Genomic DNA, 25,838 nt, shown 5'->3' with positions numbered 1-25,838 from the left:
TTTTTTTCTTTAATATTTTGGAGGTATTTTTTTATTTTTTTTTTTAATATACTATTATTAAGTTATTTTATTATTATTCTTTTTTTTTAATGTAATTTCTAATATAAGATGGCGCAGTTGGTAACCATCACAAAACTTGATTTTTTGTATCATATTTTCCTTAATTACTGAATACTTAGTAGTAATAATTAATTCGTCTTTGTTTATTTCTACTATCCATTGCATCTGCTTTGGGTAGCTTGTGGCTATAGAAATACAAATATCTCATCGTTCTGATAATAATTCTACAGGAAAAATAAACTATATACGTACAATCACAATGAGAAATCATAACTTACTAGTACTGCTTTAAAAAAAGCTACCCTCTAAGTTTGCAATTATTTTTCTTGAGATGGACACTTTATATTATAAAATAATTACATTTAAGTTTCAGGCGAGGCTATATTTTTTTTTTTTTTTAGAAAAAGGTAATACATGTTTAATTTAATTTTTGTTTTGCTTATTTTATAATGATTAAAATTGCATATAATGAAATTTTGATTATTTTATGTACTATAACTTATAAGTCCCAAATTCTAAATTAGTATCATTAATATTGCGTCGACTGTTAACCTCATTACCTTTTACCAATATTTATACAGTCAGGATGAAAAGAAATTTTTTTAAATTTATATTAAAGACATACGCATTAAAGTATTGAAATTCTAAGTTTTGTTGATTTTTGAAATTGTTTTGATGGTTTAATTAAAAAAACATATTTATATTTGTAGTTTTGTAATTTATGTGAAAATGAAATGTTATGCACAAAAATATTCTTAGTAAAATTGAACACGTTATGGTAGTTCCAATCAAAGAGTTACATCAAAGTAGAGAATATGAAATTCAAATGCAAACTTAAATAAATTTAAATGTAGTAGCTCTTGTTAAACTAAAATTTTTATTGAGTTTTAGCTGATTAGTTAAAAAATATTTGAAAATATCTAGGTAAAACAAATGCTTAATAGAAGTATTGATACATATTTTTAAATTGAAACTTGATGATAAATATTATAACGTATCTGCTAGTAACCCATTTCCAATGGCATAAAATTTGTATAATTTTATAAAACGCTAATAAGTATAGCAAGTAAGCTAAAAACTAATTAAAACTACTACTAAAAATAATCAAAATTTTAAATTTTATTTCATAAAATATTGCTTATATTTTTTTGTTTTCATATTTATGGTAACTTTGAACCAATAGCTTTGTATTTTATATTTATATAATTAATGTATAATTTTATTTTCTTCTTTAATAATCAAGTGTTTCACATAATTTTTTAATCGTTTTTCAAATAATTATTAATAACTAAACTATATCATATTTTTTTAGAGAATTAAATTCTTATCTGCTTTATTTTGGAGAAATAATTGATTTAAGGCACCTACCTAATATTTTCTTTTCAAGAAATTATCAGTATTATTGTAAACTCATGAACTTTGTTACTTAATGTCACTTTGTAAAATGCTTTAATGTTTTTATTTTTTAAAATTATTTTTAATGTATGAATATTTAAGGAATATTTATGATATTTAAGGTTACATGATTTAATTAATGTAACTCTGAATATATATTTATATACTGTTAAGCGTTAAAAGCTAACAATTCTTTTTCCGATTATAACTAACGGAAACTGTTAGGGAATAATATGATATTTTATTTTACAGTGATAAAAATAATCCATCAATCAAATGAGAACGACTGAAATAATAATCTTAAGAATTTGAATCGTAATACACTACCTTGCAGGGATAATAAATGAAAACTTGACATTATTACTGTATTTGTTTTATGAATTATTATCCTTATAAATACAGGATTTAAGAAGCTATATGGTTTGAACAGATAACCTAAAATATATAAATAAAAGTAAACACTGAAAATACAAAAATAATTTCTAATAAGAAATTTAAATTATTTTGTATACAGTACATTTTATAGTATTCCAATCAACAAAAATATTTTAATTTGTTTAATATGGTTTGTATAATATACTAAAAAAAAAAAAAATATATATGTAATATTATAACTTTTATAACAATATATTTTTTGTTTGTTTTGAGATTAAGCTTAATATAAATTATGATTTATTAATTCTAGAACTAATTAATTTTAAATACATTTTATTTTTGATTCATAATGCATTTGCATAAATTTATTTGTTTTAAACATTTTTCACTTTTGTTTTTTGAGATTTAATAATTGATTGGAAGCGATTGAAACACAATAAATGTATTCACATTTAATTGATTTTTACATATGAAATATATTCAATTAATACGCATTATTAAGGCATTTAAGAAAACACGTATTTCTATTCTTAAATAAAGTAATTAAAAATGAATATATAGTAAAATAAATTATATAATGTATATTGTTGACCAAAAACTATTAAAAACCATTTTGTACAAAAATGTTATAAAACATTAGAAATTATATTAAATACACATTGTTTATGTTGAACTTTTATAGATATACAATTTGTAAGTTCAATATTCACAGTAAGTATTATTCAATATTATGATAAATAATATTACTTGAAAATTTGTTTTTAATTAAAAAAATTAACAATTTAATACTTGAATAATTTGATTATTGAATATTTATATATATATATAGTTTATTCAAAATTACTTTTTATTTTATATTTATACTGATACTAACATGCGAATAATATTAAAAACACACATTATGTTGAAGTCCCTTCTTTATTCAATAAATTACAAAAGTTCAAATAATGTAATAGTATGATTACATTGTTTTAATAATTTTCTATATGCGTCGGACAATAATAGCCATAATTAATTTTGATTTTAATGTTTAGAATGGATCGTTAAAAATTGAATTTATGATCCAAATCAAATGTGAATATCATTTTTTTTATGATATAAAACAATTTGAATTAATTTGTAAATGTCAGTATAACTGTTATTTATTTACAAATAAATGTATCTTAATAATATTTATTTCAATAGAAATTAAGAGAGCTAACACTTATAAAATAATATTCATTATAATTTATGACCATTTTAAAGTAGGTAGGCAGTTGAAATCGTTTTATGGTCGATGTATTAGTAATAATTGAACGCTTAATGGATAAAATATATAATTAAACAGTTATTTTTTAAATTTTACTATTGTTATATAAAAAAAATTGCAATATCTTTTGGGAAAATTAAAACTTTGTTCAGAATCATTCTATGAATATATTAATTATTTACTTTAGGTATGGTCTGATAGCATTCTTCTATTTCACTTTTAATAATTATTAATTACTCACTGCAATACTAATAGTTCTGTATTTCTAAACCAAAAATCTAAAATTTAATACTTATTTTGAACAAAATATATATAAAAACGTGTGATAAATATAAAGTAATTGATTTTTTTTTCAAATTCATGATATTTTATTTAAAACTATAGTTAATATATAACTAAGTTTATAATTTGTATATTTTATTATTTTAAATATACATGCTTCATATGTTTATACTTATTTATATAATTTATTATTATAAATTATAATGTAATATATTCTTAATCGAAAAACGTATAATAAGTAATAAATACACAAACTAACCTAATATTATATGATTCATATTTTATTATAGCAGAAAATTGTTTATATTTTTTTTTTTGTTTTTATAATTTAAATTATAAGCTTTTAGTGACATACAAACACTTAACTATTAAAATATTAGTTAAAAGTGAGCTGAATACTGTATGTTAGGCTCAACATATTTTGTTTAACAATGATATTTGTCAATAAAACTATGTCTGCAAACATCAAAATCCTAAGCTAAGAAAACAACTATATTATATTTTAAAATTGGCCCATAAACATAAGTAAACGTTAAGCGATTTTATATGTTTATTGATCACCTAGTTAATTGGAAATCTATTTCAGACCTCTCTTAAAATGATATAGTTTTATACAATGGATATTACTCTCTTAACATATATTAGTCTTACCTTTTAAAAAAAAAACAAACAAAAAACACCGGAAAGCGCATACGAAAAAGTATCCATTATTTAGTGTTTCGTCGTTGGGGATGATAAGCGTGTTCGAAAACTCGATCGTACTCACTGGGTTCAGCACGTGTCACGACTGGTCGTGTGCTCTGAGAGTTCCGTCGGTTTTTCCTACAGCGCAAGGTCACATTTGTTTGTCCCACTCCCTTCACAACTCTTATTCGCAAAAATCCTGTGCTTGCGCGTGAATACTGCGTAGAGTAGTAGGACACTGTAAAATAACCATTCATGCTACAGCTGAATAAAGTTTAAATGTTTATACACTAGTGAAATAACTGTTATCGTTATATTATAATATTTCTAGTTCCTACACTGCGTAGATATCTATATACTAGTTTAAGATCTGAGTATATTTAACGTCAATAAAACGTACATATACACAATATATAATGTTACGCTTTAAGTTTAAATCGTACATGTATTTTATAATGACTAAATTTACTGCAAAAAAAATTAGTACAATTAATTTTTTTTGATACAAAGGTTTTTAATATAAATAATAGTACGTAGGTATATGATTTTAATTTGTTATAATAATATTATTTATAAGTAGGTATAGTATAATACATTTTTAAAATGATGTATAAAAATTATAAAACCGAGTTAAAACAATGAAATTTTAATAAGTAATAGGTACCAATATGTATTTTATTATATGCAAACAAGTTATTAATAACAGACGAAATTTATAAAAAAAATAATAATTTTTTAATGCCCTCTTTAAAACAATAAAATTATTTATATATGAGTTGGCTCGAAATTTTAGATTCTGATTCTTATAATGATTATACTAATATAATGCAATAAGTATAAGATATATTAATACAAATTTTAACTAGGTAATTTTATTACTGTTAAATTTGTATACCGTATTTCAATCGGAGTTTTTTATATGCATAATATAAAAATTAACCAATATATGTAATTTATATTATTATCTTGTAAGCTTGTTATAAATTATATATATATATATTTATTAAAATTTGAAATAATAGTACTTAAGTGAGATAATGATTTAATTGTATTTTAAAAAGGTTTTGACAAGGACTGCAGTGCCAGTAATTTATTTAATCGATTTTAAAAATGTTTGAGGTTTTGTACAAATCTCAATAGCTTCAAAATAAAATAATTTAATACAATTATAAAGATTAAAAAATAACTAAAAATCTAGAAGAATGAGGTTCACATTTGAATAACGAAGTTTATGTCGTCGCGTATAATACTTTTTAGCTTTAAAGTAGTAAGAAAATGTTACAAGTTTGAGAAATTGGTCTTAAGAGTTATGGATTAAAAAAATTTAAAAAATCAGAATGTTAAAAAAAAATTAAATATTGAACGAAAAAATAAGAGATGGTAAACATGTTAACGATTTTGCTATATATAAATAAACATTATGTTAGATATTTTATAATTTTATTTTGATAAATGTATTTATATTTATGGTTTGTTTTTTTTTCTGTAAAATTAAATTAAATTTAGATTAAAACTGTAAATACAATATAAGAAGAACAAAATTATTATTATAGTTATAATTGCTTTACTATAAAATATGTATAATATTTATAAGTAATAAACCAATAGGTCCTTCTCCAAATTTACCATTATACTTAATACTTGAATCTTTGAATCCTTAATGAATGTATTATTCTGCAAATTGTCTTTTTTTTCTTTTTATACTGGCTTAAATAGTATACATAGTGTGTAATTATAAATTTAAACATACTTTGTATTTACATGACTAATCATTTGATGTCAACCAACGATGTCAAAAATCCACAACGTTGTTGTTCTAGTAATTTATACAGTTTAAACTACGATCACATATTTCGATACTATTATATAGCAGATCATAAGTTATAATAAATATATATAAATTATATAATATATGAGAAATTTTGATAAAAATAGCCATAAAAAATGTTGTAACTTTTATAAGTAAAATGTCTGTTCTGTACAGCAATATAGAGAAAATATTTTCTCTATATATGTTTTCATTACAAGAAAATCCAGCTGTTATAGAATTTATTGTCTAAAGTTGATTCCCTTAAATCTTACGACGATTATATTGTTACAATGACGGTCATTGCGGTTTGTGTCAATACGTCATGAAAATTAAGTCCGGCATGTACATTTTCATAGAAAGTGCTTGTTGATATTTTTCTTGTTCATATTCTGTTATTTTCTAAAAATGTATCAGATAAGTTTTAGAATATTATTTATGATGAGGTTGCATTAGTTCAACTTTGTAGAATTAGTTTGAATTATAAGACAAGCCATATCGTATGCACTATAAATACTCGTATATGCTTATATAGTCTATATAATACATATTATATATGTATATGTAATCATAATAATAGTATTACATTTAATGTTATAACATTTTACATTTTACAACATTTACACTTCACTATTAATGTTTATTACCATGTGTATATAAATATGTAGGTATTCTATATTATATTGTCGTTAGATTAGTCAATAAACATTTTCGTCTATTGATGAATAATTTTACGTAGTTTATGAGTTGCTGAAAATATATAACGTTAGAAAATTATTTTACGTACTCCATTAAATTTACATTTACGTAACGCATAAATATTTGATATGCCTTCATGTTTGTCATATATCATATTATGGTATTTAATAATATTTTAATAAGTAAGAATCAATTAACGTGTTATACATTAAAGTTTAAAACAATCATTGAAAACTATAATAGCATTATTTATTTTTAATATTAACTTTACGTAAAATATTAATGGCATCATGATACATTTTGAAATTGCTTTTTGCTTAATTAAAAAAAAAAAATTGTTTCATTTGAGTTTTGAAAGTTTTCTATTCCTATAGCAGCATACTTTTTAAATATTTCTTAAAGACAGAATTTTCGTGATCACTGAAGTGCTTATATTATCTGTTTAGATGGCTTCTTTTGTTATTTTCATTGCGAATTAGTTTTTCTCAATTTTAGTTCAAGGAAGATTCATACTGATGTTTGAATGTTTTTAATTAGTTTATTAGGAACCAGAAGTTGAAAGCGCAATAACAATATATAAGACTGAGTATATACTAATAATCGAAGAATCAAAAGAGTATATAATATTATGCTAGTTTTGGCTGTAATCATGTGTATATTATTATTTTTTAGTTTTTTTTTCTCAAAAATTGTACATGTTTTTGGTTATTTTCAAGATTTATAATATTATAACAGTTTAATTATTATTTAATATAGAAAAGATTCATTATTTATTATTAATTCTAAACTGAATGTTTTTGCCATAAATATTTCTTCGGTTTTAATAACATTTCATTTGTAAACAATTTCACAACAAAGTAAATAATTTAAAATATTTTTATGTTTTATACAATCACTGTTTTGGGGTTTGTTTAAATCAAGTATAATTTATTGATACAAATAAAACTTTAATACATTACTATTCATACCATTTATGTAATTAAATGTTTTTACAATGATTTAATTTAGATCATCTAAAATAAGGTTAAATTACATAATTGTTTCATAGTACAAAACTATTGTAAAAATAGTTTATAAAATTTTCGATGTATATTTGTTTAAGAAATTTTAATATTTATATAATGAAAATATTTAAACTTAAAATTGCATGAAATTTTTGATATGATATTTAAAAACGAAAACTAAAAAAAGTTATTTGTGTTCTTACATTATGTTTTTTAAGGAATTTTAATTTTTATATGAGTTGAGATCATATAAAACATATTACAATTTAAAAATACTCTTGTATTACAGATACATTGAAGTGTCATAGATAACAAAGTACAAATAATGATAATATTTATAAATTTAAGTTAAATAATTTGAACTATTTTTGGTCAATTCACTTTAATTTTAAAACCAACAACACAAGATTTGTTTTGTAGCTGAAAGTAAAACACTATGTTCTGTTTATGCCACAATTAAAAAATAAAAATAAAAAATCCAATTATAATATAAATTAACAAGGTATAAAATGTTCTTCGACATAAAGCACACACAACCATTTCCACTAAGAATAGTTTTCTGTATGTAATAATTTATCTCAATTATTATCAAATTTAACATAACTATTTTAGTTATTTATTGAAGAAGAAGATACATACTAAACTAACTATATCTGTTTTTATGTATTCCTCTTAATATTATAATAATTAAAAATATTATACTTTGAGTATAAGGTCTATATTAAAAATATAAATTATAAATTATAGTTTGAATTTATGATATAGAAGAAAAAAATCCATTCAATTTCCGATTTAAAGTTACAGAATCGTTTATTATGATAAAATGTTCTTAAAACTATTTATTTTCATCATTATTAAAGTATGTGTGGAATATATTAAAATAATTACAACTGTATTAAAAATATCTAAAGACTTTATGTTATAATAACTTATATTATGATAATAAGAAACTAAAAAAATAAAGTTTTTTTTCATAATGATAAAATATTAAAAAAATTTAGGTTAAATAATTTTTGAAAATAACGAATATTTTTGTTTTTCGTAATATTGTTTACCATACATTTTAAAAGCTATTTGATTTACAAGTATAATAGATTATTTACGAATGAGATTAGAATATAATTCAACTATTGTGGTATAATTTACAACCTTGCATGGCCTTCAGTAATTAGTTTTAAGGAAATCGTGATGTGAATTAACAAAAGTTCGGTCAGACAGATTATGTATTGTTCTAAGAAAAAACATGAAAAAAATTATAATTTGTTATTATGATTACTTTTGGTTATTATGTGGACTATTCATTTTCGAGAAATAATTTGTGTGGTTATAATGTATATACAATTGGGGAGAATGAATTATTTTCGAAATTAAGTTAAGGCGTGACTATCACAATATATGCTTTGGAAATCAACTAAAGAAAAATAATATTCCTGTTAATTAAATGGGATGGCATACCTACGTAGTTAAATGAAGTGATTGCGTATATACAATAACCTAGATATGGATTTATTTTCAAAGGATAGTAAGGCGTTCTAACAAAATATTATTTTGAAACACTTTTCTCTGAAACGTAAATAACGCCAAATTTAATAAGAACCAGTAATTATTATTGACTTTTATGCTTAACGAGCAACATTTTGTGACTTTATTATCATCTATGATAAGCAATTTTATTATAGAACATATTTAAACTAGAGATTAAGTTAACAAATGTGTGTGTAACAACGGTGATTATAACAAAATTGGCGAATACTTCGCATTATAGACGTAAAACCTTAATAATATATCGAACAATATAGTAAGGTACTTGAACATAATGCTATAATAATTATAACAAGATAGATTACGTTTAAATATAGAATTTAAGAGGCTTTGAACACGGATTTCAACCAAAATCATTGTTAAGCAATAATTATTATTGTATGAAACAATATTATTTTAACAAATAGATACAGTGATATTTTTCGGTCGATAATGACAAAGTTTATTTACCAAGTATGACATTACTTATTTATGGTTTGTTTTTTATTCTAAAACTGTTTTTAGGTAATAGGTATTATGAAATATGATGTGTTTGTATTTTATTTCATAAATTATATGTACCATATAAAATACATATTATATACGTTTATATTATAAAAAACATTTAATTTTATAATATAACTTGAATAATTACGTTGTTCTATAAAAAAAGACTTTTTTCTCTCTCTTTTAAGAATTTTTTTTGTAATCATAAAATTAAGTTTTTAAATTTGTTTGATTTGTAGTATTGAATTTTAACATTAATTTATACTTAGCAGTAATTATAGCTCCCTATTTCTCCAACACAAGCTGCATTAGTTTACAAAAGGTTGGTTAATCAAAAAATGTTTTCCCTTTATTTATTCAAATTGGTATACATCGTCATAATTTTGTTCAAACTAATTATAACAGCAATTTAATCATGAACGATGCTTGACCATATAGTTAGTATAAATATTATACTTTAATATTAATTCATGACAATAAAAATTATCTTTTACTTTGAACTTGTAAAATCAATGTTTTTACTATTTACTACAAAATTAAAATAATATGTTTATTTTTATGTTAATTTTTCAAGTTTAAATGTGTTACTGAATGATAGTACTGATTCTATAAATACAAGATTGGTATAATACTTAAAGAGAGTTGTGTACGAATAAATATTCACTAAAAGGTTGTCACTAATAATATATGCGCTGTTGTCGGTCAATAAATGCATATTTACATATCAATATAAACTTTAAGACCAACTGTTAATGGAAACACTTAATGCAAAATATATAGTTTAGGTAGGTAAATGGTTTTAATTACAGACAAAATCGACTGGTAAGTAAAAAAAAACAGTCATATGTGATGAATTAAAATCAGATTTCAGTGTGATTACGATATAATATTATAGTTTATACTAACACTGTATGATAAGATTATTTTAAAATATATTATATATTATAAATATCCATCATAATTTATTTCCATTAGTTGCTAGTAGTGTTAAAACTTAAAAAACATGTCAATTTATTATTTTAATTTACAATCAATATCTTGAAATGTTAAGTACAAAATAATATTGTTAAAATTTAATCATAATAAACGTCAAACAATAGAGCTAAAATTCTTAATCGTAAATGCCCATAAACAATTTTTGTTCCATCTAAAACCCGAGTATAATGCTTCAAGAGGTTTATTAAATATTCTTAATTAACCCTACATAATCACTTCAATATAATGACTATCCTTGATCTAGCACTATAACAACTCTGTAAATTAATCCATAAAAAAAGTAAACAATCGTTAAAATTGATTTCTTTTAGAGACTATAACCTATAATAATATATAAATCATCGACTAAAACAAAATTATCTAAAAACCTTTTAACCTGATTATTATTCTAATCAATTTTATTAAAAAGCAATACTTGTATATCTAGATAACTTACGATAATGTTATTAACACTTATGAAAAAATATAGAGTAGTATATGAATAGATATTTTAAGTGATCATATGAACCTTATTTTTTTTATTATTAGGTTATACAAGGAATTAATTTAAACGTATGGATTTCGAATAAGTGAAATATTAAAAAAAAAAGTATTTTCTTTATACTTGTATTATGTAATTTTTAAATTTAGATCTACGTGTGATGTTGAGTTTTATACTCAGGGATGGTCATTAGTTATTCTTTTATAATTGAACCTGATTAATAATTTTTTCTTAAATTATGTTTAAAATTAAGCATTATCAGGTTATATATTAGAAAAAAAAAATCATAGTTTAACGTAGAAAACCAATAGATATTTAATATTAATAGTTTAATACATTTATGGAATAAATAAGCTGTGTAGTATAAATAAAATTTTAATAATATTATTTAATTGATAAAATGTTGTAAGGAATGAAAAGGTATCATAAAAAATTAACAACTAATAGTGATAATAATTAAATGAGTTTAAATGAATATATATTCTGGTCTAGAAAACTAGTAATCAGAATATTTTTTGATGATATATTTAGTTTTTTTTCGTGAAACAATAGATATTGGAATTCTATAGGCGTCTGCATATATTATTTTTAACGCCACATAATCCTGGAGATAACAGATGCCCTTGAATTACGTGTGTATCGTACTTAATACTAAATATATAACTTTGTATCGTCATTCCCAAATAGTTGCTTTCTTCGGCGCATCAGTCAGAGATGAAATCTTGCCACACTTAACGCAACGTGGATATAGTGTTGGTTAACCCTAAGTTATAACTTATTATTTCTCATGGTCACTCTGTTAGTATTCTGCGTAATCTTTGTCTTATACACTTGATAATCTTTATATTTACTTAAATTGTCTAAGTTTCCTGATTCGTGTGAAGTGTTTATTGATGGGTTAGAATTCAACAGTTTATCCAGCTTCCTACAAAATGGTTAGAAGGTGTTTGTCGTGCTTGTCATTTTCAATTAGTTTATGTGTATTAGTGTAGTACTAAATATTCTTCTCATATTTGCTATTTAATAAAATATAAGACGTATAAAATTATATGAGACAAATCTATATAAATAATCAAAATATAGAATCATTTAATTTTTTATTTACTTTTAATATATTAATATACTAGTATATTCTAATTCTATATCTATATATAGATTTGCAAATCGTTAAATTCTGTCCTTAAATAACTTAAAAAAAATTGATGATGAATAAATATTTTTTAAGAAAATTTAAAGTGGATCATGATTAGAAGTATTTGAAAAAATAATTCCTTATTAGTCCATTATTAAATTATTAGATAGGTTTTATGTGGCAATTTTAATGAGAATTTAATGGGTGTATGACAACTTCAAATTTATATTGTCTTTTCTTACTAACTTTCATTATTGTTTAATGTATGTGATGCTAAAATTTTAATTTTTGTGATTTTTATGTTTTACTAATATTATTTTACATATAGTGTATGAATCTTATAGTTTATATTTTAATCTTTGGAGTATATAACTATAATTAACCAGTTAATAAATACATATTTTTGTTTTTTAAACATTAAAACATAATGACCAATTATTGAGACATTTATTCTTAGTAAATTCTAAACGTATTAAATTGAATTGTTATCCGTCTGATGTTAGTGTTTTAATATTTTTCATAAACATTTTAATAGTTATTTTAAGAGGTATTATTATTTATTAATTATGAATTAAAAACCAACAGCTCACTAGTAAGAAAATGTACTTTAAATCATATAATAGACAAATGAAAAAAAAAAAACAATTTCATATATTTGATTTCATAAACTTGGTTTTAATATTTTAATTAGTTATACAGCAATCGTAATTCAATCAACATTTTTTCCTGGAAATCATTGATACCTCAAACTTTTTCCACGATACCTAAAATTTCTTATTTAAACAATGCAAAAAATCTTGTTTAACGCGAATATTTTTATGAATAATTCGAAGTTTCAGTTTTAAAATTGAGGCGATTTATTGGAAATAAACCAGAAGTCAGTACTCGTAATGAAATGTTTAAAGATTTTCATGAAATTGAACGATTTACTGAAAATGCTATGATTAATAGCAAAACTCTCCAAACAAAAATAAACAATTTTTTTTAAATATATTTTTTTATACACTTTTCAAATTAAACTAGTTATATAAATAGTAAATACATAATACAATATAATAAATACAAAGTAAATATTGTACTGTTTAAATATAATACGTATTTTTAAATTTATCTTGGGTTTTGGATAACTTGAATTCTTGGTGAAACCGAACTTTTTGCCGGTTCTTTCAACTTTAAGTTAACCAAGTTTCAATATTATATATATATATATATAGATCTACTTTTATTGACCAACTAAAATGGTTTTTTCTAAAATAATATGTTAAAATTAAGTAATAATTATTGATCATAGTATTTATACAATGATATTAATAATAATGATGAAATAATATATTATATAGTACAGTTTTAATATATAATAATATGTATACCTAATGTAAATATAATTTTAAAAGAATTATATATTAAAATATTAGAGTAAAAATCTAAAGATCCAGTTTATTGATATGTTTTCAACTACATGAAGCTGCGTCCATGATTATTCTTATGAATCACGAAGGTTTTAAATTATATTTATCTTTTATCTTTATTTAAGGTTTTTGTTTATTAAAAATATTATAAAACATGAAATATATAAACATTAAGTTCATGTTGCACAATTTTTATTTAAAGAACGTTGTTATTAAAATAAATTGACAATTTTTTAATTTTTATTATTTTAAATATTATATTTTTTCTGAAAATATAATATATATTTAACTCATACTCACCATAATTATATTTTTGTCAATATGATTTTGTTTATAAAAATAAAATAATTATAGTAAAGTGATAAATATTTTGTGTTTTTAAATGTTATTATTTAATAATTTGAATTTTGTGCATTTTTTTGTTTAATTTGACGTATATAATTTTAATATAAAATGATTCAACCAATTCACCTGTTTTCATAACTAGTTACATACATGGTTTAAACAAAAATATTTAGAAATAAATTCCAAATTTTTCCAAATGTTGGAGTTTAAGTTAATGTTTTTTCTATTTAAAATACATTTAAAATTAAAACATAATAGAATCAAATTTGGATAATTAATAAAAAATTAATTGATATAATTTAATGGATTGTACATTATATTTAACTTATCTTGATTACTTAAATATTTTAGAATTTCGATAATTTTAAATAGCTGTTACTTCAATTGGTAAAGATTTTTTAAGATATTTTCATCAAGAGAATAATATTTGTTTAAATTTTGAAATCTCAATGGAACTACAAAATAAATTTTAAATGATTTTTAAGATAAATAAATTCCACCTATGGACATGATAATTAATATTTATTTTTTATTTTACTTGATTTGTGTTTTACTTAAGTTATTTACTAAAACTGATCAAAATTTTTATATAATATCATTGACAATATCATTAAATAAAAAAATTGTTTATACATTTGATAAATTAAAATACTTAAAAACAAAATAAATGATCAAATGTTTTGTAATGCAGCAACGAAAAAAAAAAAAGGGTTGAAATAAAATTTAAATCACTGTAGATGATATTTACAAAAAGAAACTATAATTTGGTAGTGCTATTTTATACTTTAAAAAATATTCGAAGAATTTGCACATTAGATATATTTATGTATAGTTTTGATTTATATTATGTAAGAATATTTCATCAGTTAAATATAATTTTAATGTATGGGTTAGTAGCCATGTCTATTTTGACATTATTTCAAATAAATTTTTATGAACATATGTTTAGTGCCTATAATTAAATTTACATATAATCATATTCTATCATATTTTATGGGTATATTACATAGAACTTTGGCTTAAAAATAATTAAAAAATGAAATGGTTTTTTTTTTTCACTACAATAATTTAAGCAGCGTTAAATCAGATTCAAGATATTCGTATTGCAAAGTTGTTGACATTTAAAATTATGTTCTTAGTTCAATGTAATTTTTTTCTTTCTTGTTTTAAATTGATATATTATTTTGATAAATAATATTAATATAAACGAATGATAAACATATGAATTTTAAAGTGTCACTATCTTACTATATTACAATTAAAACATTATATTTGTATTAGTTATTAATATAATTAAATATGTATACAGTATATACCTATAATATACATAGATATATAATATATGCTTATATAAACTTACTGAATTTATCAATCAAAATGGTATAAAAGTATTTGAACCCTATAATAATGTTGCATAATTATATCTGTCTTTATTTGTTATTTACCAATAAAATAGGTTATTATAACATTTATTTTATAGAATACATTTTTTTTTTTTTTTTAATCATTTTAATACTATAAAACTACAAGCTGATTAAATTTAGTTGTTAGGTATTGTTTTAACTTAAATATTAAAAGTAACAGGTAAAAATGACCTTTTTCTAGCTGCGACAAAAAAAAAAAAAAAAAACAATATTGTTCTTTGTTTACGATAATATATCATATATGTTTTATATATATATATATACGTTTCGGGGAGCCCTAAGTACTGAACGAGTTTATTTTTATTCATTGTATTATATCGTAAAGAATTTTCGTTTCATTCATAGGTATATATCTCACATAAATGTATACACATATTAACCTTTCATATACCTGTAACGAAATGTAATATTATTTATTTGGATTTTATAAAATATATGCATATAATATTGTTCAAGAAAAAATATGAAGGTATTTTTAAAGGTTAAATTTTAAATATATTTACGCAAAAAATACAAAATATATTATTTAATTAATTGTTGATGTTATTGTAATTTTTTTTTTTTACGTACTCTGAAATTTCATATATTACATAAAGTATTTATGGTCTATTATTATGTGTATACAATATTATATTATAAAATCATATCTTTGTGAATTGAAATCTAATAATATGATTTCTTGTCCCTTAGATGTTGGAAACTTGGAAAAGATATATATGTGTTATATAATCTTGTACTACGTAATAAATTGGGCGTATCTTGTTATAGAATAAAAAAAAATAAGCCCTAGTAATATGGGTGTATTACAAAAATAATAATAATAATAATAATAATAATAATAATCCAGTTAGTGTCACTATCAAAAATTCTTTGAAAAAAAAATATGGTATAGGTCAATTAACTTTCAAAAATTAAAATTATTATCCTTTGTTCTGTTAAAATATTCACGGAATGTTCAGAAATATAATTTTTAATTAGATTTATATTATTATTATCTTAGTTCAAAAAAAAAAAAAAAAATAAATAAATAAATAAAAAAAAATAATTAAAAAGAATGTTTAAATCAACTTTATCTTTTATCAATTCAAAATTAAATAATATTATATGCATAAACAAACAAATAATCATAAAATAAATGCATGGTTATATATTAAATAACCATTATATTGCACGATAAATAAGTACTTACATTTTATTAATACCAATATAGAGAAAATCATTATAATTTGCGAAAATGAATTCATTTTTTAATAATTAAGGTTATTAGATAAATATACACATTATTTTATTTTTTGAATTTATTTATTTTATTAGTAAAATAATTTATGATCGCACGGCGCTTTAAATAGACAATTTAGCTACACTTGTGTTAATTTTTGTGGTAAAGATTCAGTTTTGTTTAAATGACCATTAATGTGTAGGATAAAATGAATAAGTTGTAAGACGTATATTAGAATATAGAGTACTTATTGATTATAGTAATATTATAAATATTATACTATGTCTATATTAACTGAACGCATTTTTAAGAAAATAAAAATGGAACAGTTTTTTTTCTTAATATTAAATGTCTATTTTTATGGAAAAATAATCATTTAAATTTTAAAACGTATCATGTAATAACGAAATAATTTTATTAAAACTTTAAACGGTTATATCTAACCACTAATAATTGTACAACTAAGCCAATGTGCGCATTATTGTAGTCACATAAATCATCGAAAATCAAGATAAATCAGTATTTTATACTTGATAAATAATTGCAAAAAAAATACAGGCCGAATCAAAATATCTTTAATTGACATTCAAACATATACGAATAACAATACACATATTATATATAATTATATAATATATTTTACTCTCTCTCTCTCGTCTCGGAATATTTCACCGTCGTGGAATAGAACATTATCGTCATTGTTCCATTGACATATCTCTGAGCTTGAAAGCACACACATTATTGTACACAAACACACACACACACACACACACACACACACACACACACACACACACACACACACACACACATCTAGATACATACGTATATGTTTTTAACACGATATCGTCACCATCGTCTTCTGGGCCGTCACCATACGCTTTTTATACACAACAGCGCAACGAAACATCAAGCTTTATCGCAATAACAGCATTGTTTGTGCACTGTATTCGTTTTTTATTAACGTTATTGTTGTTAGTTTTATTTGTCACATATTACACATTCAACGATTTTTACGGGTTCTACGTGCGTCCATTACGCACGTGAACCAACTATCGTGTTTCAGTCAGTGCCAGTTTAAGTGCATGTGCTGAATGCCGATCGTCTAACAAACGCGGGACAATGTGATCTTGTGACGATCTACACATCACGACCATGTTAAGGGAGTGTCATAAAATTAGTTATATTCCATCGAATCTGTGCACGGACGATTTTCAATACTTAAACAATAAAAAAAAAGCTTATTCTATTCAACAAAAATTTGTACTGATACGACTTCGTAACAATAATATTATATAGGCCACATTAGAAGATGTTACGCATCGGAAATCGGTTGTTTTTGTCCGTAAGAGCTAATGTTTTGTGCATTTACGTCACTGTAGTTATAGTGTGCTCTATGATTGTTCGATTTCTTCCGAAAAGCTTTGAAGTTCAACTCTGCGCCGTATAATTCATACTGGATCCGATTACTATTATTTTTTCATGTGTGTTTTTTTTGTGATTTTTCACATAATGATATACATTTATATTTATTTCTATCGTATTGAAATTAAAAAAAATCATGTTAAAAAAATTCGTTTGGCTTTTTATTACCAGTCAACAACAGTGAAGTATACCGAAGATTCGAAACGTAATATTTTTTTTTAAATACATACAGGATGGTTTACAATTCTTCATACACTTAAGTTTTGATAACAATAATTTTTATCAATTTTGTTTTTAACATACAATCATAATAACTGAAGTCGCTGCATTTATATTAAAAATATATAAATATATATATTGCGTATATTATATTGTTATCTTTTTTTTTTTACAAGACGTTTTTCACGAATTCATAAAATCTCAGATAGATATTTTAATTTTTACAGAAAAGTAGTCACGGAGATATATGATTTTATACGGTGCACAGTTTTCTATAAATACTAGTTTTATTATTATTTTTTGTAAAAGAAATTTAGTGCCTTTGATTAAAGTACGTTATTTTTTTCCATGAAAACTATACATATAGATAATATTTTTAATATTTCAATTAAATTTTTTTGTACGTTACTGAAAAGTAAAACTTATTAATGCGTTTTCAATCGTGTAAATATAATGTTACATAAAGAAGATTTTCAAACAAATTTTAGTTCGATTTTCTCTGATATTTTACAGCATGAAATGTTTAATTATTAAGTACAAATATTAATTTTAATGAATTAAATAACATGCTTTGATGACCTTTTATCAAAGATTTTTATTACTAAAAAAATAATGTAAATTGATATCATTTCTAGAATAAAAATAAAAAAAAAAACAAATTTAAGCTTGCTATACTATAAATAATAAATTTATATATACATATAGTTATAATTTTAAACATAAGTTTTTAAAATGTATATTGTTCGTGTTTCATAATTATTTTCAAATACTATAATTGTATCTAAAAACATCAATAATAGTTATAATTCTATCGTAAATTTATTTATAAATTGTAATTATATTATTATGATTTAATTTGAAATACGTAGTTGCATGGACAGTTTAAAATATGTTTACAAATTTTGGAATTTTAAACCACTTATTTTTCTAACTAATATAGGTATAGCTGACGCAAAGATATTTGTCAAATTGTGTACATATAGTAACGCTATGAAAAGATTTTATCAAATTAAATTAACTTTACAGTATAATCACTATTACTATACAATATTTTAATCAGATAGGTACCCTACTACCTAATCATAGTTTTAAATTGTTTCGGTAAAATGTATTTTATATTTTCAATAAGTAATAGATTTTTTTCCTTAATTTTCATTATGTTTTCATAGAAATAGCCCCTCTACAAACGTAATGTAGATACCACAATATCTTTAAATAAATAAAACATTTTTAATGATTATAATTTATATTCTGTATCTATACTTGACATGACGATTCATGCATTGCCATATATCACAAAAATAACGAAGCTGAACGAACTATAGGTCATTTTCCTGATTAAACCATTTGTAAGAAATACATTTTATCTATGTTGTACTATGTTTTAGTATTAAATATATATATGTATATATATATTATTAAACGAGTTTTTAAAATAAATTACTCGAAATAGATTATATCTAATAAAATTAATTAATCAAATGTATTTTATACAAAATATAAATAATGGTTTTTATTTGAATCTGTTAGATAAATTATAATGTCATGGCTTGTAAGTTAGAAAAACATTTTTTAATTATTTAACAAGACTTATTTTAATTTAAAAAATTGTATATTTTTAATCTGATAGTACAATACACATAATTTTTTTTCAATATTTTTCATAATGTATTTGGGTAATGTTACTATAATGCTTTAATAAAAAAATAACTTAATATTAAGTATATAAACATACTCTATTAATATAATTTTCTTTATATTTGTATATAGATACATATTTTTTTAGAATGTTCAATTTTAACATACAGCTACTTATTGTTGAACCGATGATGAGAAATATCATTCTGATAATCTGAAATTTCATTAAATCATTTGTTTTAATTTTTGTATGCGTTATAATAAAATGAAAGGACTGCTTTATAAAAGTAATTATACTATTTGGTCCCATGACAAACTAATTAAAGTCAAACCGCTGAGCTGACTTCTGCTATTTGTTTTAAACTACAATCAAAGCGCCCGAAATTAGTTATTAGGAATTGTTCCTGTCTGATTGTACTTATTGTGGTTAGTTTCAATTTAGTAATAGAAATAGCGATATTAGAGTATTATTGAAATCATTATAAAATAAGTAGTATTCATTGAACAAAACACAAACAGTACTTTTTTATATGCAACTTTAACTGATATTGACATGTAAAAAAATATTGGAAATATATTAAGCTATCATCTTTATGATTTTTGTAAATGTTTTCATTTTTGTCTATAACTGAATTATACAAATAATTAATTTAAACAATTTTTATAATTTTAGTTTTTGACCTTTCAAGATTAATATAATATTGTGAATTAAATGTTTATTATTTATTAAGTATAAGTATATGATATATTATCCATATATTTCTTAAGTATAAATAGTATACTACCATTGTACACAATTATATTTATAATGATATAGTATTATTTTACAAACATTTTATATTATGAAAATAAAAAAAAAATATTATATAACTGTATAGAATTAAATACTTTTAAAATTTAGACAAATGGTACATTTTGAAAGTCTTGTGGAATATATAATTCGTTGTAAATGTGCAAATAAAATAATAATTGTACTTACTTACTTGTAATCTGTTGTGTCATTGAGAAACTGAAAATTGGGTTTTTTGTTTTTGTTTTTAATGAATGTTATTTATTTGTCTGTAAGAAGAAGGAAAAAAAATTTAGCTAACAAAATGAATAATAAATTTGATGAGTTCGCGTTACTACGCATTATTTTATGAGCTTGTTGATAAAACTGTTTACCCACAGGCCACAGAATTATAAGCACTACTGTCTGCATTAAAAGCCAAAAACAGAGTTTTCTTATAGCTTGTATACAACTTTATTTGCAGTAAATACTACACAGTTTGTATTTAAATAATACGTGTGATATTTTACAGTAAAATCTTCAATGATTACTTCAAGATAAATACATATTGATATATTGATGTTAGAAAAGTAAATAAAATAGACAACAAATATTGTACACATTTATACTTATAATAGTTTTAATAATAATTCAAATATGGACAAAATATGTAAATTAAAATGTTCACAGTAACAGCTGATAAATTATGAACTTTAAAAGTAAAATGAAACACTTGATTTTGATATACATAATTGTATTATTAGTATTAATAAAAACAGAAGGTTTTGAATTGTTTTCTTTTATTTTTTTTCTAGTAATATTGAACTTAAAATGTAATGAAATAAAAATAAAAATTAGTGTCGTTAAGCCAAATAAATAACCAAAAACTAAAAGGTCAAGCAATATCAATATTTTAAAGAAAGAAATAATTGTTGCTATGCGAATAGTAGACAAACAGGAAATTGTTATTATAAATTGACCATTTAAATAATTAATAGAACTAATAAAAATATAATTATAAAACAGATTTATGTCAGTAAAGTGCGTGTGTACTATCGCTGCATTGTACAAAAATAGTTAAAAAAAATAATAATAAATCGAGAGACGACTGTTTGTTGAAATATGGTTTACAAAGATATATTAGATACTTAAACAGTGATTATTTTTTCCTCTTAAAAATGTGCTATTATAAAATACATGTTTGAATGAATGGTTTGTAAATAGTTAAAATAGTTGTATAAGTGTATAACTCTACAACTCATGTAATTTTATTTTGTTCTATAATGGATATGATATTATTATGTACATAACGAATAATTCTATGTTGAACACAAACTGGAACCTAATAAAAATAATAATTGTATAAAACAATAAAAAATATATGTATAATTGGCCAATAACGTTTTAATTAAAATACAAATTAGATCGTAATATCTAAACCATTATACTTTTAGCAAAATCATTTTGTTTGGAATCCATAAAATATTTGTTTTGGAGAAAATACTTTTTTCAGATACGCTATTATTATATATAAAAAAAAATCTTAGCTACCATCTTAATACAATGCCAAAGAATAATATGGTTTTGTTAAAAATTTTACTACGACTTCGATTTATTGTAACAATATTGTTTTAAACTTGCTATATATAAATAATTGTATTAATGTTTTAAGTCATAAACATCAAACTAAAAATACAAAATAACTATAGGTAATTGCCAAAAAAATGGATTATTTTCTTTTGTGTCTTAATACTTTTAAACTCTATTGTCTATTACTATTTGAGATAACTCTGATCAGGAAATATAAAATAAATGTGGGTTTACGGAGCATTATTTTTTACTGAAAATATTTTGCTAAAAATAAACATCACTATGTTTAGATTATTTAGACATGTAATTACATTCTAAAATTTAAATAATTTTATAAAAAATAAGGCTAAACGTTTTTCATTTATTTATGAATAATTGTAGCTATAATTGTATTTATTCTAAATTTTCCAAAAGCTGTCAGAAATTGATAAACTACGAAGATATTAATTAATTTAAAAATGGAAATTCTTCAAATAATTTATAAAGCTGAATCAGTATTATTTAACTACTAACAATTTTAGTCAATTATTTTAAGAAAAAAATTAATTCAGAAATGTTTTCTTGTAGGTCAAATAACAATAAACACTTGAAGTAAATTTTAATTTCATTAGGATACTAAGTTTAACTACTGAATTACATTGTAACAATTTACAAGTTATTAATTTGTTCAGTGGCAAAGTTATAAGAAATTTCTTCTCCTGTAATTTTTAAGAAGGTTAAACGTCTTAATTTTACCTGAGTATACTAGAGCGCGTGGAATCGCGTATGAAATCTAGCCAAAATATTCTTTATCTTGATAAAAAAAAACATGGGTTTTTGAAGTAATTGATAAGTTGGTTGTAAATGAGATAATTGATTATAAATAACTTATAATAAAATTATAATGTGTTCTTTAAAATTCTTTCACCTAATATTAGTTTCTAAACTATAAAATGGGTTTTAAGATTTATGTAAAAACAAAAAATTAGTTGCACATAGAAAAAAATAACCCCTCTCCTAGTTTTTTACTTAGTTACGTCACTGGATTCGTCATTTATTTCACTCTCAGCAAATTCAATTAGGCAAACAGAAAACGGAGTTACGAGCATACCGATTTAATCTAGTTTTGCAAACGAGGGAGAAACAAGTATTCGCTAACTTTATGATTTAAAATTTTATTTTTGTGCTTGATTTACTACAAATCAAATTTAATTTAATTTAAATATTTAATTAGGACCTGTAAAATGTAATTTTATTTATATCACTTCAACAATTTTTGTAATATAAAGTTAGTTTACTAACTACTCTATAACTATGTAGAATAATAAATATAAATATTGATATCTTCTTTATCTGGAATAGCGAGGAAAATGAACTTTGATTTGATTTGTAAAACATTATAATATGCTAATCGACTATACATTTATATGTAATATATAGTCAATGACTATATATCTCAGTTATTTGTTGGTTTTGATAAGTTTACAATATGAGGGAACAATAATACTAGTTCAATACCAGTTCGAATTTAATTAAAAAAAATATAAATATATTTAAATTTTAATCAATTATAAAAATTTCTTTATTGCATTCTTATCATCATTAACTTATACATATTGTACATATTGTACTTAAATATTTAGAAATCTGTATTTTTTTAAATTTAACACAGTAACATATTTATTGCAACAAACTCTAAATATTGCATCCAAACAATTACTCCAATCGAATAATATGTTACATATTATTTAAAAAACCAGTAAAATCAACATTTAAGATAGACAACTACAATTCTAAAGCTTTTTATTTTCTTATCATTTTGTATATCATATTTTAATGAAACACAACGATATATATATATATTGATATATAAAAATATTTGTACAATTTAAACCTTAATAGGATACAATGATCTATGCTTATTAAATTGTTTTAAATTTAAAACACAGTATAATATGATAATAAGAAATACTATACTAAATAGCACCATGGTAGACTTAACATTATTATAAATTATAATTTTAATTATTAAATGGTAACAAAAGATTACTTATTCAATTATTAAATTAAAATACAAGATTAAATTGTTATTTATATAATATCTCTATGCCACTACCACAGCCGTTTGTTACTTTTCTCACGTATACTGTACATATTAATATATTATATTGTAATGTCAAAAATAATATTGAATTTACTTGTTTCAGTCATTTTAGTTGTGTTTTAATATTTAATGTTTATGGTAGTAAAAATGATTTATCTTTGTAATAATATAATAAAAATAGTGCATACTGAAATTGTATAATTTACTTAACAATTTATGGCAATATAATATATTAGGATATTCAGTTAAAATAATTGTTTATCTGCTTATAGTAATGAATACTATAGATAAATAATAAAAATAACATTAAAATCAATTTTTTCTTTCGTTTGATTTGTACTCTTTTTAATTATTCAAAATATTTGAAATGTATAGTATATTTATTTACAAATATAACTAATTAAAAAATGGTAAACGCCCATACACCCATACATCAAATTGCTACACTCGTAAGATCAATATATTAATCGCTTTGCTCAGAAAAAACAATACCTGTAATATTTTCTAATATATGAATACTATTTAAAATGATCTTAGAAAGCAATACAATAGGATTCTCAAATTTTTCAAGATTATAGATATCGGATATTAAAATATAATATTAAAGTATATGCAATTAAATATGATAAAAAAAATGCATTCCAATTGTAGTTAACTAATCAAGTGTATAATTAACGTACATTTAGGCTAATATTCAGTAATAATTAATAACAATATTAAAATTATTTGTAAATAGAAATAGAAACTGATTTAGATAGCAACTGATTATATATATTTTACGTGTTCAATATAATTGAATTTATAATATACTGTGATTATTTGGTTGAAAGTAATTAATGAGATTATTTTAGCGTTAGATGCTTTTAAGACTTTCTGCTAAGATAACCATTCAATATAATGTGATCAGTTACATTCTAGTGATTTAAGAGTATATTGTAATAATATAAAATAATAATTGTTTAATACTGTATAGAGTGATTGATTATTTTAATATACGATAAGATAAGACAACTTATTTTATTAATTTGAGAGTAGACTACTTGTATTGCATACCTATATTTATCAAAAATTAAAGTATTATGTGGGTGTTGTATAAGTGTTTTGAACAATTTTCTAATATGTACACATTTTTGATGAACGATCATTTTAAAAAAAGAAGGCTTAACATTTTAATAACTATATAAGTGCATATTATATATTGTTATATGTAAACAGTTTTTTGTTCTGTTATTAAATTCATACCTCCAAGCATGTACGTTATAGACTTTCAAGTTTATCAATTTAATGTTGGTAGTGTTTTTGATGCATTTAAAGTCTTAAAAACGTACTTACTGCTCAACTGCTATAAAATACATAAATATTATAATAACGTACAAATATTAGTGACTGTTAACGATAAACCATAAAGAAATTTACGTAAACAACTTATTTGTTTCATAATTGTTGTTATTTTTTATAATTCTCGGTAACGGATCTGTATTTAAATTTGTTTGATTTTAAAAATAATCGTATCTTAAACAATATT

The 25,838-nt window shown here is 21.6% G+C and overlaps 1 protein-coding gene across 2 annotated transcripts in view; it reads right to left on the bottom strand.

The window, feature by feature from the left end:
- The window catches only part of LOC112601758 (tachykinin-like peptides receptor 86C), a 123,507-nt gene extending 102,589 nt beyond the window's left edge, over window positions 1–20,918 (bottom strand). Inside the window, exons 1-2 of one of the 2 annotated variants that reach the window (XM_025349531.1) lie at window positions 20,855–20,918; window positions 4,013–4,283 (exon numbers count right to left, since the gene is read on the bottom strand). The gene's annotated coding sequence lies outside the window, so the exon portion shown is untranslated. The remainder of the gene's footprint in view (window positions 1–4,012; window positions 4,284–20,854) is intronic. The other variant, XM_025349533.1, reaches the window with a different exon arrangement.
- Window positions 20,919–25,838: the final 4,920 nt, after the last annotated feature.

This window comes from Melanaphis sacchari, unplaced genomic scaffold (assembly GCF_002803265.2).
Source record: "Melanaphis sacchari strain LSU unplaced genomic scaffold, SCAv2.0 Contig7_pilon_pilon, whole genome shotgun sequence".
Taxonomy (NCBI): Eukaryota; Metazoa; Arthropoda; class Insecta; order Hemiptera; family Aphididae; genus Melanaphis; species Melanaphis sacchari.
The sequence above is the reverse complement of the archived record's forward strand: the minus strand, read 5'-3'. Positions and strand labels throughout refer to the sequence as shown.